The 17111-nt window shown below is 47.0% G+C and overlaps 1 long non-coding RNA gene across 1 annotated transcript; it reads right to left on the bottom strand.

Moving 5' to 3' along the window:
* Nucleotides 1-5838: 5838 nt before the first annotated feature.
* Nucleotides 5839-16141, bottom strand: LOC310666323. Its single transcript, XR_014505879.1, has 2 exons — nt 15818-16141; nt 5839-9697 (listed from the first exon to the last, which is right to left on the bottom strand). It is a non-coding gene; the product is annotated as an uncharacterized lncRNA (long non-coding RNA).
* Nucleotides 16142-17111: the final 970 nt, after the last annotated feature.

The following is a 17111-nucleotide window of genomic DNA, read 5'->3' as shown; positions in this document are numbered from 1 at the left end:
TGGGCATGTACCCCCAAAATCACTAACACACCATTAGCTTGGCAGGATATGGAAGACTTAATTTGATTTTGCACCAAATGATGATGTCAATTACTTTCCAACAACAATAATTAATGATATGACTTTGAGGCTCGTGACTTTGAAAAGCATGACCTCCCATTGGGGGATAGGCCAGATGTTTGCATATTCATTTGCCCCAGAGGGTTGCAAATATATTATGTAAAGAAGTCAGATAAAGCAGATAGGGTCAGGTGACTCAAGATAATGAGACCTCCAAGGCACCCTAATCTGCATCCCTCAGCGATTAATTGCCAGGAGCTGAGACTCCAGATCTCCTATAAAAGCCCTCTCCTTCTGATTGCACTTCATCAACTCGTCTTCTCTGATTTCTACTGCAGTTCGACTGAACTAGGTAAGTCATTAACTTCTGGGGAAACTGATTCTTCTGCTGAGCTCAAACTCCTTGCCATAGAACAGCCTTTCTCAACCTGTGGGTCCCCAGATGTTGTTGGACTACAACTCCCATCACCCCTAGCTAGCAAGGCCAGAGCTCAGGGATGATGGGAGCTGTAGTCCAACAGCATCTGGGGACCCACAGGTTGAGAACCACTGCCATAGGGGGGAAGGGATCTGGTGCCTTTCGGATGTTGCTAGACTTCAGCTCCCATGAGCCACTGCCACTGATCAGGTGTGGTGGGAGATGGAGTCCAGCAACATCTGGAGGTCATCAGGTTATGTGGGGCCAATCCAGAATTTGGTTCTGCTTCTGAATACCAGTTGCTGGAAACTGCAGGGGGAAAGAGGGCTCTGGTACCTAGGTGCTGCTTGTGGGATTCTGACAGGCATCTGGGTAGACAATGCTGGAATAGATGGCCCATTGGTCCAATGCGCCAGGGCTCTTTTGAAGTTCTTATGGAACCTCCAGGCCATTGGCAGTCTATCTAGATTCCTAGGTTTTGGGGGGCAGTTGGTCACTGTGTGGATGCTGGACTAGATGGGCCATTGACCAAGCAAGGCTATTCTTAAATTCCCTGTGTTATTTTACAGTAAGGGGTGTGTGTGTGGAATCTGTGGACCTTCAGATGCTGCTAGACACCAACTCCCATCAGCCCTGGCCAACAAGGGATGATGGGAATTGGAGTCTAGGAACAGCTGGAGTCTGACAACCGTTGGAAGCCACCAGCTCATTCAGGGCCAAGCAAGGCATTCCCTATGTTGTTCTACAAGCAGGGAGCATAGAAGCCAGGACTTGCAAATGTTGCTAGCCTCCAAATCCCATCAGCCCTAGCCAACATGTCCAATGGTCAGTGGTGTCAGGAGTTGGATTTCAGCAACTTTTGGAGACCTGCAGGTTGTGTGTCTCTATTATAGAACTACATGACTGTTTGGCAAATTTGATTTGCCAGATCTCTGCTGGAGATGCCTCCACAACAACTCCCAACATTCAGCTTCACGGGTGCAGTCAGTCACAATCTTTATCCCACCATGGACAACAATGAAGTAGTTCATTTAGGACAGCCTTTCTCAACCGGTTGGTCCCCAGATGTTGTTGAACTACAACTCCCATCACCCCTAGCTAGCAAGGCCAGAGCTCAGGGATGATGGGAGCTGTAGTCCAACAGCATCTGGGGACCCCCTCAGGTTGAGAAAGGCTGATTTAGGAGGACATGAGGATGGGCCAAGGGGACCGGTAGAAGACCAGAGTAGGAGGTGAAGTTCAGGGTGGTTCTGAAAACCTCTTATTGAGAACGGGCACTTTAGCCTTATAGCCCGTCTCACCCCAAATAATGAGAATAATAATCCATGGTGGTGGAAAGTTGTGGAAGAATCTTCCATTGGTCTTTCCAAAATAAATGGCTAGAGAGGGGTTGGAAGGCATGGGATAAATTGATTGGCGTTTGAAGAATATCCTACAGACAAGAGGAAAAAATAATTTCAAGTTGACGAAACGTGTTGCTACTGTTACGGCTTTGCAATTCTTTTCTTCGAAGCTTGTGAAGCTTCGCAACTTGGGAGTGCTAGAGAGCATCTGCGGAGGGTCTTGGGTTCAAGTCCCAGCTTCAACTGGGAAAGACTATTGGTTTGAAATTCCAGTGAGCTTCTGCCAATCTTCATAGACAGTACAGAGCAAGACAGACCAAGGCTCTGACTTGGTATAAGACAGCTTCTGAGGGTTCCTTTATTTTTTATTTCACAAGAGTTGAATATCGCTGAATTGTAAATAAAACCTACAAAGGGAGGTCTACAAAGGGGCTCAATAATAATAATAATAATAATAATAATAATAATAATAATAATAATAATAAATTTTTATACCCCGCCCTTCCCAGTTCAAAAACCGGGCTCAGGGCCGCTAACAACAAATTTAAAACACTTTAAAACACTTAATTATAAAAGCAGCATAAAATACAGTATAAAAACATGAATAACAATAAAATTCAAAAATCAATTCGATAATCCCCAGGGCTAGCAGGCTGAATTGAACCTACTTGAGCCAGCGAGGAGACCAGGGGAGAATTAGCTGTGGGGTCTCAGAGCGGGTGGTCTTCATAAAAGGGGAGGGGGAGGGAAAAGAAGGGAAATAAAAAATCAGGCTGAATTCAAATTAAAAGCCAGGTGGAATAGCTCTGCCTTACAGGCCCGACAGAAGGAGGTTAGATCCTGAAGGGCCCTGGTCTCATGGGACAGAGCATTCCACCATGTCGGAGCCATCACTAAAAAGGACTTGATGAGGCTTAATAAAAATCCCACAAGATTTAGCGACGGCCACCAAATTGGGTGGCTTTAAAAGAGGATTAGAGCAATTCATGGAGGTCCAGGGCATCTGTGACACCATCAGAGGCAGTTAAGCTCCTGAATAGCACTTGCTTGCAACCACAGGAGGAGTTGCTGTTGGGCTTACATTGGGCTCTGTGAGCTTCCCAGTGGGTGATCCAGTTGGCCACTATGAGAAGAACAGGCTGTAGGACTAGATGGACCCCCTTCAACCTGATCCAGTAGGGATCTCCCTACGTTCTTAACAAAATTTCCTCCTTCTCTCTTTCAAAGCGTTGCCTAAGCCCTTCCAGGATGTCCGGCCAGGAACAGCAACAGAAGAAGCACTCCAATGTGCCCCCCGTGGTGGTCCACCACCCACCACCCCAGCAGAAGCCGCCATGCTGTGGCACGGAGACCCATCACGAGACCCATCACGTTCCGAAGCCCACCAGTTGCGGAAAGCCCAAGCCGGACCAGCACCACCACCAGCAGGAGGAACAGAAGCCCAAGCAGAAGAGCTACCACTAATGGAGACCTCTCCATGGCTGCAGGACCAAAGATCCAGTCATTCCTTGCTTGCTTGCAACATCAGCCACCTGCTTACCTATCAGGAATCCTGGCACCTGCTTCCTAAGCTCCTTGCTTCTTTTGCTCTCCCTCTCCCTGGCCTCACTGCTGGCCTCAATAGCTAGGCTCTGCCTTCACCGCCAGAAGCAGTTTGTCAATGAATAATAACCAGCTGCTGGGAATTGCAAGCAGGGAGAGTTGCCATTGCGCTCAAGGCCTTGCCGGTCGGCTCCCCATCTGGCTGACCACTGTGAGAACACGACACTGGACAAAATTGCTATACCCATCAGGGGCCATGCTTACATTCTTATGCCCCATCTCTGTATAAGATGCGAGCAGCCTCGGGTTGCAATTCCAGCTTGGTTTGGATTTTAAAGCCGTCACTTCTTTACTGAAACACGTTTCTCCCGCAAAATCTGCGCTGCTCTGTATTTTGCCATGTGTGCATTGGGGAAAACTGTGCCTAACATGTGAAAATAGCATATAAATATGTGGGCATTAGGGGAAATTGTGAAAAATATTTATTCCGGGGTAAGAAGATGCATGGAGGGACACGGGTGACGCTGTGGGTTAAACCACAGAGCCTAGGACTTGCCGATCAGAAGGTCGGCGGTTCGAATCCCCGCGACGGGGTGAGCTCTCGTTGCGCGGTTCCTGCTCCTGCCAACCTAGCAGTTTGAAAGCATGTCAAAATGCAAGTAGATAAATAGGTACCGCTCCAGTGGGAAGGTAAATGGCGTTTCTGTGCACTGCTCTGGTTCGCTAGAAGTGGCTTAGTCATGCTGGCCATATGACCTGGAAGCTGTACGCCGGCTCCCTCGGCCAATAAAGCGAGATGAGCGCCGGAACCCCAGAGTCGGTCACGACTGGACCTAATGATCAGGGGTCCCTTTACCTTTACCTTTAAGAAGATGCATGGGAAAATGACATACTCATTGAGCATCCCTAGTTGCTGTAGCAACAGGAAGTGGAGAGACTGAGAGACTGGTCTGTCCTTGTCGCAGACCCACTTACTTTGGAAAGTTAGCACAGTGGGACTGACTCTTGAGTAGTCGTGCTCAAGACTGTCCTGTTCTCCAACAGTAGCTAGGAAGCCTATGTGATTGAAGAAGCTCACCCTGATAAGACCCCTTTGGACCTTGCCACGCAGCTCACTTCTCTGATGATATCTCAGGGATCCAGTAATCTTAGTCCCACCTGCAAGGCATTCTGTGCTCCACCTTGTAAGCGATTCCTTTTGTATGACATCTGCCTGATGGGCCATTTTATTTATTTGCCCCCCCCCCCATGCCTCCCGCTTTGGCTGAAATAAAACATTTGCAATTCATTCAGATGTTGTGATCATTGGTTTTTCCTCAAGTATGTTAAGAGATGGTCAGGGGTGTTTTGGTGAAGAAGTAGAAGAGATGTGGGGGACAACGGCCCCAGGTGTGCGGTGGGGAATGAGACCCTCCGGTTCTCTGTGCCTGGTCCTTGGAATGGTCCCCAATCAACCCATTTTTCAGACACACCCCTTGACCTTGCTCTGCACCAACTCCTTGAATATTTCTGCCTGGCTGGGATGTGCCCCTGAAGATGAAACATGCCTCTTGATGGCTTGGAGGGAGGACAGAGACAGGGATATATGAAGCTACCCTGTAGCACCAAGGGAAAACATGAGAGTTGTTGCTCTGCCCATATTTGCCACTGGTCCTTCTGACTGCTGGGATGTGGACCTCAGAAGGTTGGCCAGAAAGAAATGTGGCCTCCAGGTTCTGCCTCACTGTCATAGACTGGCCTGCTTGGGCTACATGGTTGGAGTGGTTTTCTCATAAGGACCTGATGGGCACATGGGGAAAAAATATATGTTTATGCCAGTTTCGTTGAAGGATGAAAAGATCTATTTATAGTTTTCCATCCTTAGTGGGCTATTTGGGGGGGTCCACCCTCCCCAAGAATTCCCACCTTCTTCCCCATTCTGCAGAACATGTGGAACTTCATATGTCTCATGGATGGTGCCATTCAGTGGTGACCATAAGCATGATGACTATGTTCTACCTCACTTTTGGAGGGTAGTATGAATCATTCCCAGAGCTACGGTTCCCAGGGTGGTTTAGCAATCGATCCTGGGGGACTCTGGGAATTATAGCTCTGCTAGGGCAACAGGAATCTCCTTAGAACGCTTGGATCAAGGGCAGCCAAACCTGAAACCTTGGAGAGCTACTGCCAGTTAGTGTAGGCAATATTAACCCAAATGGACCAATGGCCTGACTTAATATAAGGCAATGTCCTATTATCCTATGCTACAAGGAAGGTTCATAGATGAGTGGTGAAACATCTGCTTAACATACAGATTGTCCCAGTTCCAATCTCAGGTAGGGTTGAATGCCTAGAGGGCTGTTGCCAGCCATTGTAGATAATACTGAAGTAGAGGGGCCATGGGTCTGATTCGGTATAAGGGGGCTTCCTTTGCAGCTACATTGTAAGCTGCCCTTTCCCCCACTTTAAAATAAATAATTTGCTTGAGACGGAACATGCGAAGAAACAGGTTTTATTGATGCACACAGATTTGTAACAGAAGCGACCCATCACCAGCAAATCATCAGTCAAACCCTACCCAAAGATTCAGAAGAGGCAATTAATGGTTGGTCTTTTTCTTGAACAGAACAAGAGATCTACCAGCAGCAAAATCATTATGTCAAGTCCGACACCCATCAGGCAGGGCTTCTCAAACTTTTTGGCCCTGGGGCCCACTTCAGAGGGTTGAAAATGAGACCCACCAGTCACAAAATGGCAGTGCAGGGGTGGAGCTGGTCACCAAATGGTGGCAGATGGAAGTGGAGTTTGGCATGACCAGCTGGCAATTCAAAACATGACACTGGATGGACATCTACTCACTCTTGGCTAGTTGATTTGCCACAAGGATTGCCTTGTGTCCAGGATATTATGCTTTCCTCCAACAAATATTGGCTCAGAAGGTCTACTGGGACTCAGCCTTCACATATAAGACATCACTGGCTGATGAAAAAGCGCCGAGGAAGAGGCAGCCAATTGGGTCCCTTCTAAATATTGTGGACTCCAACTCCCATCGACCCCAGCCAGCATCTGGCATGGTCAGGGATGGTGGGAGATGTAGTTCATAACATCATTGGCTACCCCTGCTTTGAGTGCAGAAGGCTTTTATTTTATATTTTCAGTTCCCACCCACCCCAAGTATTTTGTAGTCATCTCCTATCATGTCTCCTCCTATTCTTTCACCCTTAAATTATACCCCACCAAATTGCCAGTTTAATTCATCCCTCTTCCTTTTACATTCAGTTCTTCTCCCTATAACAGTTTCCCTCTCTTAGTTCCTTCTTTTATGTTCCCAGTTTATCATCATCACCTTCACCATCATTTTAAAAACATTAACCTTTAACCTGCCTAATTTCTATCAAAAGCTCCTGTTGCATTTTCGCCTCCCTTTCCCTGGGCTTCTCGGTCTTCTGACCTCCATTCCATGCCACGTGGAGAAGTTTCTGGTACCGCCATCGGTTAAATGAAAGGTCTATAGCACCACTAAGCTGGGAGAATGAGTTGTGACCCCAAGCCCTACCTGAAAGTGGTCTGATGCCACTGATGGTTCCCGGGCCACCGTTTGAGAAGCACTGCCATAAGGGATCAGGTCCTTTCAGAGTAGACAGTAGTCAACAAGATCATGAAACCAGACATTGAACAGCTGAAATATTGAACCCATCACCAGCACAGAATATCAAAGAAATCACCCTGAGGTCAATTCACCACACTGGATTCTAGTATGACAGCAGTTATGGGATAAAATAGCTGTACACTGAACTTTCTGTGGGGAGGAGGTGTTGGTAGCAGAGATGATATTGGGCGTATCCTTATTCACTGCTCACCCGCAGATAGCAGAGAAAGTGGCAAAATAAACGTATTAGAATTGGGGTTGCACCCAGCTAAATCCTACTCATAATAGACCCATTGAAATCAGTGGGTATAACTTGACCACACCCAGTTAATTCAATGGGCTTACTCTGAGTAGGACTTAGCTGGAAAGAACCTTATGAATCCAGAGTTTTGCAAGAAAACCTGAGCTGAGAGAATCTGCTGAAACTTGGCCTCTACCCCACCACAAATTCACCCACCCTCAAACCGGAATAATTCTGAACACACCCATTGCTGTTTTAAAAGGTGTGTAGGGTTGCCATGCGTCCTCTTTTTCCAGGACACGTCCTCTTTTTCATGGCTATGTAAAATGAGTGTCACCATCGTGATCCATAGCTAAAAGCAGAAGTCGGCAAATGTGTCCTCTTTTTTGCTCTTCAAAATATGGCAACCCTAATTATAGAAGGTCAAGGACTGGACACTTTAGAAGAGATGGGAACCACTTGAGACAAATGGCTCTTGGCCAGATCAGCATGCTATGAGACAAAGATTATCATTTGATTGCTTAAATTGGGGTGCTTGCCAAATCTTCCCCATTCAAATTTCTCCCTGGGTTTTGTTGGTCGGACAGTGCAATCTTATACCTCAAGCCCAAGATCCCTATCTCCACACAGGCCAACTTTGATAGGTGTGATGGGCTGCCCACCTGCCAATCATTTGACATCACGATGATCACAATGACATGGAAATGATGTCAGGCCTGTGGCACTTCCCAAGCCGCAACAACTGGCTGGTAGTTGGTGCTGGAGAAGCAGAGCCTTCAGTGCCTCTTGACTCTGAGGTTTAACATTGAAGGCCCCTCACCTGATGGCATATAGGGCATCAGGTGTAGAACAGGTAGTCATGGCTTGGCTGGGATGAGGAGCCCTAGAGCAGCGGTTCTCAACCTGTGGGTCCCCAGGTGTTGTTGGACTACAACTCCCATCATCCCTGAGCTCTCGCCTTGCTAGCTAGGGGTGATGGGAGTTGTAGTTCAACAACATCTGGGGACCCACAGGTTGAGAAAGGCTGCCCTAGAGCACCTGGTTAGGCATGTAGGCTGGAGGTTGCCCTCCCCTCTGGTCCTATTGAGTTCAAGGGGAGGTTACTCCCAGGAATCTGGGCATAGGATCGCAGTGCGAATAACTTCAAGTTGCCATGGAGCCTTGCAACTTTAGTTAGCAACATTAGTTTTAGTTTTCTGCTATGTTGCTTTGACTGTACATTTTATATTTGACTTTCTTAAGATGGTTCAATTTATGTTTTATCAATTTAATATGCTGTAAACCGCTTTAAGATTTCTCATGAAAAATATAAAGCGGTATAGAAATTAATTAAATAAACAAACCAACAGGCTTGTGCTTCAATTTAGCTCCTTTGTCAGGCTAAAAGGCAATGCCCATAAATACAAAGAAGTTTGTCCTTTTCCCCCTTCTTACAGGTCATTGATAAATTCAGGAGCACCTGAGCATTGAACAAAATCTCAGGGCAATAGACAAGAGAAAGAGGAATCCTGATGCAATTTTATGATCTGGTTTTTTTTAAAAAAAAGCACCAGGAAGCTATCAATGAACAGGTGTGCTCCTGGAGCACATCAAAAGCCTTTAGGGAGGGAGGGGAGGCACATACTGAGGCAACCGTGTACTGCTTGCAAAATTCGGTTTTGAGATTCTCCACATTAAGACGGGAGGCAAGCGATGGCAGAGCAAACCCGGGGAATAATACTGAAATGGAATGGGGTTGGGGAGAGAGAGACATGCGAACCTTAGTAGCCTTCGTTAAAGAGATCTAGGCTGTCGCAAGGACATGGCCGCCCACACTGAGAGCAGCACGGGTAACCACAGGGTGGATACCCGCAGGAGATTTGAGGATACTGGTAGCTTGGTTGCAGACAGATCCCTGGCCTGGGGTACACACATTGAGGGGCACATGGATAGCCACAGATGGGTCGGCATGGAGACAAGCATGGGGACAGGCATGGGTTTCTGCAGATAGGATAGCATGGAGAGACGCACTGCGGTCTCACACAGATCTGGCCGCAAGGGCCACACTGAGGCTGGCACGGATACCCACAGATGGGGCGGCACGGAGGGAGACACTGAGGCAAGCAGGGACGCCTGCAGAGTGGATAGCATGGAGAGACGCACTGCGGTCCGCCGTAGATGGGAACGCATTTAGAAGGGCCTATTCCGCAGGACTGAGGGCTGCAGATGGACTTGCAGGGGGTCAGACACCGAGAGTGACAGGACTTCGCGCAGGGGTCAAAATATTTAGAAGGCGGGATGTGGATGGACTGGGCGTGGGATGGCTGGATGCAGTAAGGAGCCTTGGTAGGTAGACATTCAGGGCTCTGCTTGATCAGGACAGTGGTGCCAGTGTCCAGCAAGATGGGCCCAGAGACATCGATGAGTTCTGGATACGAGTGAAGAAATTCCATCTTTCTTTCCTGGGTGGTTGTGGTACAAAGAACCTGAAAGGAAGAAGGAGCTCAGTTTTAGAGACCAATGGAAACGTCCTGTATATAGCCAGACACTGACGCAATCATTTGCAAATCAAACAATCACTCATTTTGTGGTGCAGTTCTACTTTTCTCCAAAGACATGCCCTATGGAAAGAGACTCCTAGGAAAGTCTCTGAAGAGTTGCAGCCTTTTAGCGCAATCCCATAAATGCCTCCTTGGAAGTTATCCAAGTGGACTTATTTGCAGGCGAACGAATATTTGGATTGCAGCCTTTTCTTTTTTAAAAAAAATATTTTTTTTAATTGAATTTATTTACAACATAAACACATAGCAAAGAACAGCAACAAAATAAACCCCTCCCAAACACCACACACAAATAAAATGAAAAAAAACAGAACAAAACAAAGAACAACAAACAAAAGAATACTGAACAATATATGTATACCCTATTTCCATTCTTCTTTTCTTCCATTTGACTTCCTGCATCCTTGACACAATTTTCTTTTTCATTTCTAGTAATCTGTCTCTTTCATACTTTATCATTACTCCTTTTTTAATACTTAAAAACCTACGTATCACAATTTCCGCCCTCCCTTCCCAACAGGTGGGCGGGGTTTGCAACACCGGCCGGGCTTACCTGGCCCAGTGCCTTCTGCCTGGGTTAGGCTGGCTATCGTCCCGTCCCTGGCCTGGGAGGACAATGGATGGCCGGCGGGGGGTGGGGCAAGGGCCAGGGGAAGGAGGCCGCCCCCTTCGGCCAAACCTCACTTTGTTTCTTTTCTTCCAGGTCATCTTGCAAATCATCTTATAGAAGTTAATTGAAACAAGTCCAAGTATTAATTTGGGGACACTGCTTTTTAAGGTATTCTCTACATTTCCCCCATTCTTTTTGAAATTTTTGCTTGGATTGACCCCTAATTGACTCTATTAGTCTGGCCAGCTTGATATACTCCAGTAAATTATCCTGCCATTCTTTTTTTGTTGGTGTAGTGGTTAAGAGCGGTGGACTCATAATCTGGTGAACTGGGTTCGATTCCCTGCTCCTCCACCTGCAGCTGCTGGGTGACCTTGGGCCAGTCACACTTCTCTGAAGTCTCTCAGCCCCACTCACCTCACAGAGTGTTTGTTGTGGGGGAGGAAGGGAAAGGAGATTGTTAGCCGCTTTGAGACTCCTGAAGGGGAGTGAAAGGCGGGATATCAATCCAAACTCTTCTTTTCCAATTTTTGGCAATTAGTGTTCTCACAGCCCCTGTAGCCTTTGCTTTTGGCCCAGTATCAATGAGTTGGTAATTTTCCTATTTTCCTATTCTTCCTCTATCTCCTTAATTGATGCAGGGAGCCCACATGGTTCTAGATGCTGCAGGACTCCTTTGGCACAAGTGATTATCAGCAATGCTGAGAGGTGGAAGCCAACAACCTCTTGGGGAAACTACATCAGCTATCCTCGTTGTAGATCTTAAATTAACATACATAAGAACATATGAAGAATCCTCGTGGATCAGGCCAATGGTCCATCTATCCGAGCATCCTGTCCTCACAGGGACCCACCAGATGCCTGTGAGAAACCTCCAAGGAGGACCCAAACACCAAAGCCCTCTTCCCTCTTGCAGATTCAAGCAACTGGTCATTGTAGTCCACCTTAAGCCTATTATTAGCAAGTTGGTACACAACAGTGTTATTTAGGAGGAAATTGAAAAACTTGCCTGTTTGCTGAGACTTCAGTCCCTGGCAACCCTGAAATTATTAGTTTGAGAGTATATGCTTGCTTTTAGGAGTTTTATACTCTTTTTAGAAGGCTATCTTTCAATTGTATTACTGTTGATATATTGGCTGCCCCGGGCTCCTTTGTAGGAAGGCGCAAGGTATAATCTAAGAAGGAATCGCCAACACTGCCATCATTGCAACCAAGACTTACATATGGAAAGTCCTAATCTCTGCACATCTTGAACGAAGACAAATTAGACAATCTGCATGGCCTGTTAACTCAGTGATAACCATCTGGGCAGATGGGTTTGTGTCACATACAGACATCCCCTGGACATGTTTTCTACCTCTTTTTGAAATCAGAACCAGTGAAGGTGGTGAAGGTCCTGTGTGAATGCTTGGAGGCGGTTGGAGGATGGATGGCAGCTAACAGATTGAGGTTGAATCCTGACAAGACAGAAGTACTGTTTTTGGAGGACAGGAGGTGGGCGGGTGTGGAGGACTCCCTGGTCCTGAATGGGGTAACTGTGCCCCTGAAGGACCAGGTGCGCAGCCTGGGAGTCATTTTGGACTCACAGCTATCCATGGAGGTGCAGGTCAATTATGTGTCCAATTCTGTGTTTCCCAGCTCCATCTGGTATGCAGGCTGAGACCCTATCTGCCTGCGGACTGTCTCGCCAGAGTGGTGCATGCTCTAGTTATCTCCCACTTGGACTACTGCAATACACTCTTGTGGAGCTACCTTTGAAGGGGACTTGGAAACCACAACTAATCCAGAATGTGGCAGCTAGACTGGTGACTGGGAGCGGCCGCCAAGACCACATAACACTGGTCTTGAAAGACCTACATTGGCTCCCAGTACGTTTCCAAGCACAATTCAAAGCGTTGGCGCTGAACTTTAAAGCCCTAAACAGCCTCGGTCCTGTATACCTGAAGGAGCGTCTCCATCCCCATTGTTCAGCCCGGACACTGAGGTCCAACTCCAAGGGCCTTCTGGTGGTCCCCTCATTGTGAGTAGTGAGGTTACAGGGAACCAGACAGGGGGCCTTCTCGGTAGTGGCACCTGCCCTGTGGAACGCCCTGCCTTCAGATGTGAAGGAAATAAGCAGCTATCTTATCTTTAAAAGGCATCTGAAGGCAGCCTTCTTTAGGGAAGTTTTTAATATTTAATGCTGTATTGTTTTTAGCACTCGATTGGGAGCCGTCCAGAGTGGCTGGGGAAACTCGGCCAGATGGGCAGGGTATAAATAATAAATTATTATTATTATTATTATTATTATTATTATTATTATTATTATTATTATTATTTCTGGGTTCACCCAGAATTGGAACGGCACTGAGCTTTGTGTATGTGACATTGACACATGCACCCTGCCCCTGCTATCCAAGATGCCCCTGGCCAGGCCCATAGCATGCACCCCCCCAGGATCCAAAAGCCAAAGGCTGTGGAAGGTGACTAGAGACCACCCCGAACCCAATCATAACTCAAGAATCCATTCCGCGAGTCTCTTCGTCTTGCGGTTTTTTCGTCTTGCGAAGCAAGCCCATTAGCGGCTTAGCGGATTAGCGCTATTAGCGGTTTAGCGGCTATTAGCAGCTATTGAAGGCTTAAGGGATTAGCGGATTAGCTGCTAAAAGGCTATTAGCGGCTTAGCGGGCTTAGGTGGATCAGCTGTTAAGCGGCTTAGCGATCAGCTGTTAAGCGGCTTAGCGGCTTGGGAAAAAGGGGGGGGGGGAGGGAAAAAAACCCTGCAGGAACTTGCAAGACATTTTCGTCTTGCAAAGCAAGCCCATAGCAAATTCGTTTTGCGAAGCACCTCCAAAACGGAAAACCCTTTCGTCTAGTGGGTTTTCTGTCTTGCGAGGCATTCGTCTTGCGGGGCACCACTGTATATAAAACCTGCACAGCCCCATGAAAAGGCAACTAGCAAAGTCCACACTGTAGAAGGAGGGGAAACATACAAAGAGCCTGTTGGATCTGTCATGGTCCAACATCCCATGGGATACAATTCTTAATGAACAAGCAAGCAAACAAACAAACAAACCCCACAACCCCGTGCGCAATCACAATGATGGGCATTGCTGCTCAGCAAGTAATAAATCTCCCCATTATTCCCCCATGTCGCAAAACATTTAGCACATAGGCAGAGGAGGGAGGACACAGTATAGGAAGCTGCCTTGAAATGAATCAGCCCATTGCCCCTTCTAGCTCAGTCTTCTCTACACTGACCGGCAACAGCGTGCCAGGATTTTAGAAGGGGAATCTTCTCCAGCCCTTCAGCAAAGTTGGTGAGAGTGTGGGGCTGATAACGCCAAGGTTGCAGGTTCGATTCCCATAAGGGATAGCTTCGTATTCCTGCATCGCAAGGGATTGGACTAGATCAAGGTTTCCGAAACTTGGGTCTCCAGCTGTTTTTGGACTACAACTCACATCATCCCTAGTTAGCAGGACCAGTGGCCAGGGAAGATGGAAACTGAATAATAATAATAATAATAATAATAATAATAATAATAATTTATTATTTGTACCCCGTCCATCTGGCTGGGTTTCCCTAGCCACTCTGGGCGGCTTCCATAAATACCAAAAATACACTGATATGTCATACATTAAAAACTTCCCTGAACAGGGTTGCCTTAAGATGTCTTCTGAATGTCAGGTAGTTGTTTACCTCTTTGACATCTGATGGGAGGGTGTTCCACAGGGCAGGTGCCACCACTGAGAAGGCCCTCTGCCTGGTTCCCTGTAACTTGGCTTCTCGCAGGGAGGGAACCGCCAGAAGGCCCTTGGAGCTGGACCTCAGTGTCCTGGCTGAACGATGGGGGTGGAGACCCTCCTTCAGGTATGCTGGACTGAGGCCGTTTAGGGCTGGAAAGGTCAGCACCAACACTTTGAATTGCGCTCAGAAACGTACTGGGAGCCAGTGTACATTTGGTCTCGGCAGCTGCTCCCAGTCACCAGTCTAGCTGCTGTATTCTGGATTGGTTGTAGTTTCCGAGTCACCTTCAAAGGTAGCCCCACATAGAGCGCATTGCTGTAGTCCAAGCAGGAGATAACTAGAGCATGCACCACTCTGGTAAGACAGTCTGTGGGCAGGTAGGGTCTCAGCCTGTGTTCCAGGTGGAGCTGGTAGACAGCTGCCCTGGACACAGAAGTAACCTGCGCCTCCATGGACAGCTGTGAGTCCAAAATGACTCCCAGGCTGCGCACCTGGTTCTTCAGGGGCACAGTTACCCCATTCAGGACCAGGGAGTCCTCCACACCCGCCCGCCCCCTGTCCCCCAAAAACAGTACTTCTGTCTTGTCAGGATTCAACCTCAATCCATTAGCCGCCATCCATCCTCCAACTGTAGCCCCCAAACAGCTGGAGACCCAGGTTTGGGGAACCCTGGACTAGAAGATCCTCAGGGATCCTTCCTATGATTCTATGAGATGCAGAAGATTGAACTTGTGACACAAAGCAGAAGCTCTACAACTCTCCCACAGACATAGATTGCCAGGAACTAATCTCATCTGCAGAAAAAACATGTCCCCCTCTTTATTTTCGACTCTCTTGGGCACAGGAATTTAACCTTAATTATTTACAATTTTTGTTCAATCCACAAGAAAGAAGACCCTTTTCGCTGGCTAGGTTCAATTCTAATCCTTCTAACCTCCTTTGGGATAGGTTTGCGGGTATGGCAGAAGGAGGTAGGATCTGCCCATGTGATGCCCACCTGGTGGAAACTCTAGTTCACATGGTCCTTAAATGTAAAATGTATGATGATCTCCGCTAACAATTTCTAGACCATCTATGTATTCCAACATGGAAACCAGAGACTGAGGTTATACACTTCTTATTACAGGGGAGAGACCAGGAGCTCACCAAGACAGTAGCCAAGTTCCTCTATTTGATTTTTTTTGCCACCAAAATACGCCACAGGATCCTGCCCTTGCTGGAGACCCACAGAGATGAAATAGATTCTCGCCTCCTCTTCCCTTTGGCAAATGACTGTACTGTTGAAATGGCGACGAGATCTCACTGGCCAATTTATTCTGAATGTTTGTAAGTGATGCCAATAAAGGTTTGATGATGATGATGATGATGATGATGATGATGATGAACTCTCACACAAATCTAATTACAGAGCTGAATTAATTCAGTCGATTCAATTGCCTCTGCAGAAGGGGGCTGATCTAATGATATCTAGAGGTCCAAAGGATTATCCGCCTAGAAACAAAGGAATCTGCCTTCGACTGAGTCCCTTCGTCCATATAGCTTAGTATTGTCTCCAATGACTAGAAATGGTTCCCCTGGGTTTCTGGCAGGGGACAATTGTCAGCCCAACCCGGAGATACAATTGGGGATTGAACTTCTACATGCCAAGCAGATGTTCTGCCACCAAGCCATGACCCTTCCCTGTTAAAGTTGTTGAAATGTTACTTACCCTGTGCTCCTTCTAGAATAGATGACTTAACAGTCCAGCAGGTTGATAACAACTGGGAAAGGAGACCTTATATACTGCTTCCAAGCCTTGCAGTGATGCCACGTTACGTGGAAAAATAATAGTGTCCTATCCGGCAGTGTTTCCTGCAATTTCCCCCCTCTAACTTGTCATTAAAAAGAATCTTCCTTTCAATGCTGTTGGCTGCTGGCAAATTAGGGAACGCATTCCTTTGGTCCTGAAGTGGGAAGAAGAAGAAAACAACAACAGTTTATCTCGTTGACTTATTAATCCGCTATTATGTTTGCTCAACCTGCCTCACGAAAACTCGACATTCTGGAATTTGTGGAAAGAAGAAGAAGAGTTTGGATTTGATATCCCGCCTTTCACTCCCCTTCAGGAGTCTCAAAGCGGCTAACATTCTCCTTTCCCTTCCTCTCCCACAACAAACACTCTGTGAGGTGAGTGGGGCTGAGAGACTTCAAAGAAGTGTGAGTGGCCCAAGGTCACCCAGCAGCTGCATGTGGAGGAGCGGAGACGCGAACCCGGTTCCCCAGATTACGAGACTACCGCTCTTAACCACTACACCACACTGGCTCTCCCTTCCGTTCTGTGACATTTACCACAAACGTTATAGTGGTCCGGTCCTGAATGTGGGATGTGAGCATGCCTGAGTTATTTTGATGTAGCTCAGTGATTCACACGCAGAACATCCCAGATTCAGTCTCTGGCATTGCCAGGTAGGGTTGGGAGTGCCTTGTCTGAAACACCTGCTAGTCAGTGTGGGCATCATTGAGAAAGATGGACAAAGGGTCTGTTTGCATCTAAGGCAGCTTCCTATATTGCAGCCTAGGGATGGGCTGAGCAGCTAATTTTGTTACCTTTCAGTCTTGCTAGCATCCCATCATAGATCCATCCTGTGGCATGGAATACCATTTCAGTCCATTGTACACTTTTTACGCAGACACTTTTACGTTCGGACTTGTTGATTCATTCACCTGTAAAACAAGCATTCTGTAAGCACTGTTATACGAAAGCATAGCTGTTTGTGCTGCCTTAAGTCTACAGGATCTATGATGCAGTGCAACTATAAGCAATCCATTAAGACTACAGAACGGATGATGCAGTGCAACTATAAGCAATCCATTAAGACTACAGAACTGATGATGCAGTGCGACTATAAGCAATCCGGTAAGACTACAAAACTGATGATGCAGTGCAACTATGAGCTAGACATGTGCTGAAAGAACCATTTCAGATCTTTAACAGAAGGGAGCAATAGATAATATTGAAATAA

This window comes from Podarcis tiliguerta (assembly GCF_965153285.1).
Source record: "Podarcis tiliguerta genome assembly, chromosome: 16".
Classification (NCBI taxonomy): domain Eukaryota; kingdom Metazoa; phylum Chordata; class Lepidosauria; order Squamata; family Lacertidae; genus Podarcis; species Podarcis tiliguerta.
This window is presented reverse-complemented; position numbering and strand designations above follow the sequence as displayed.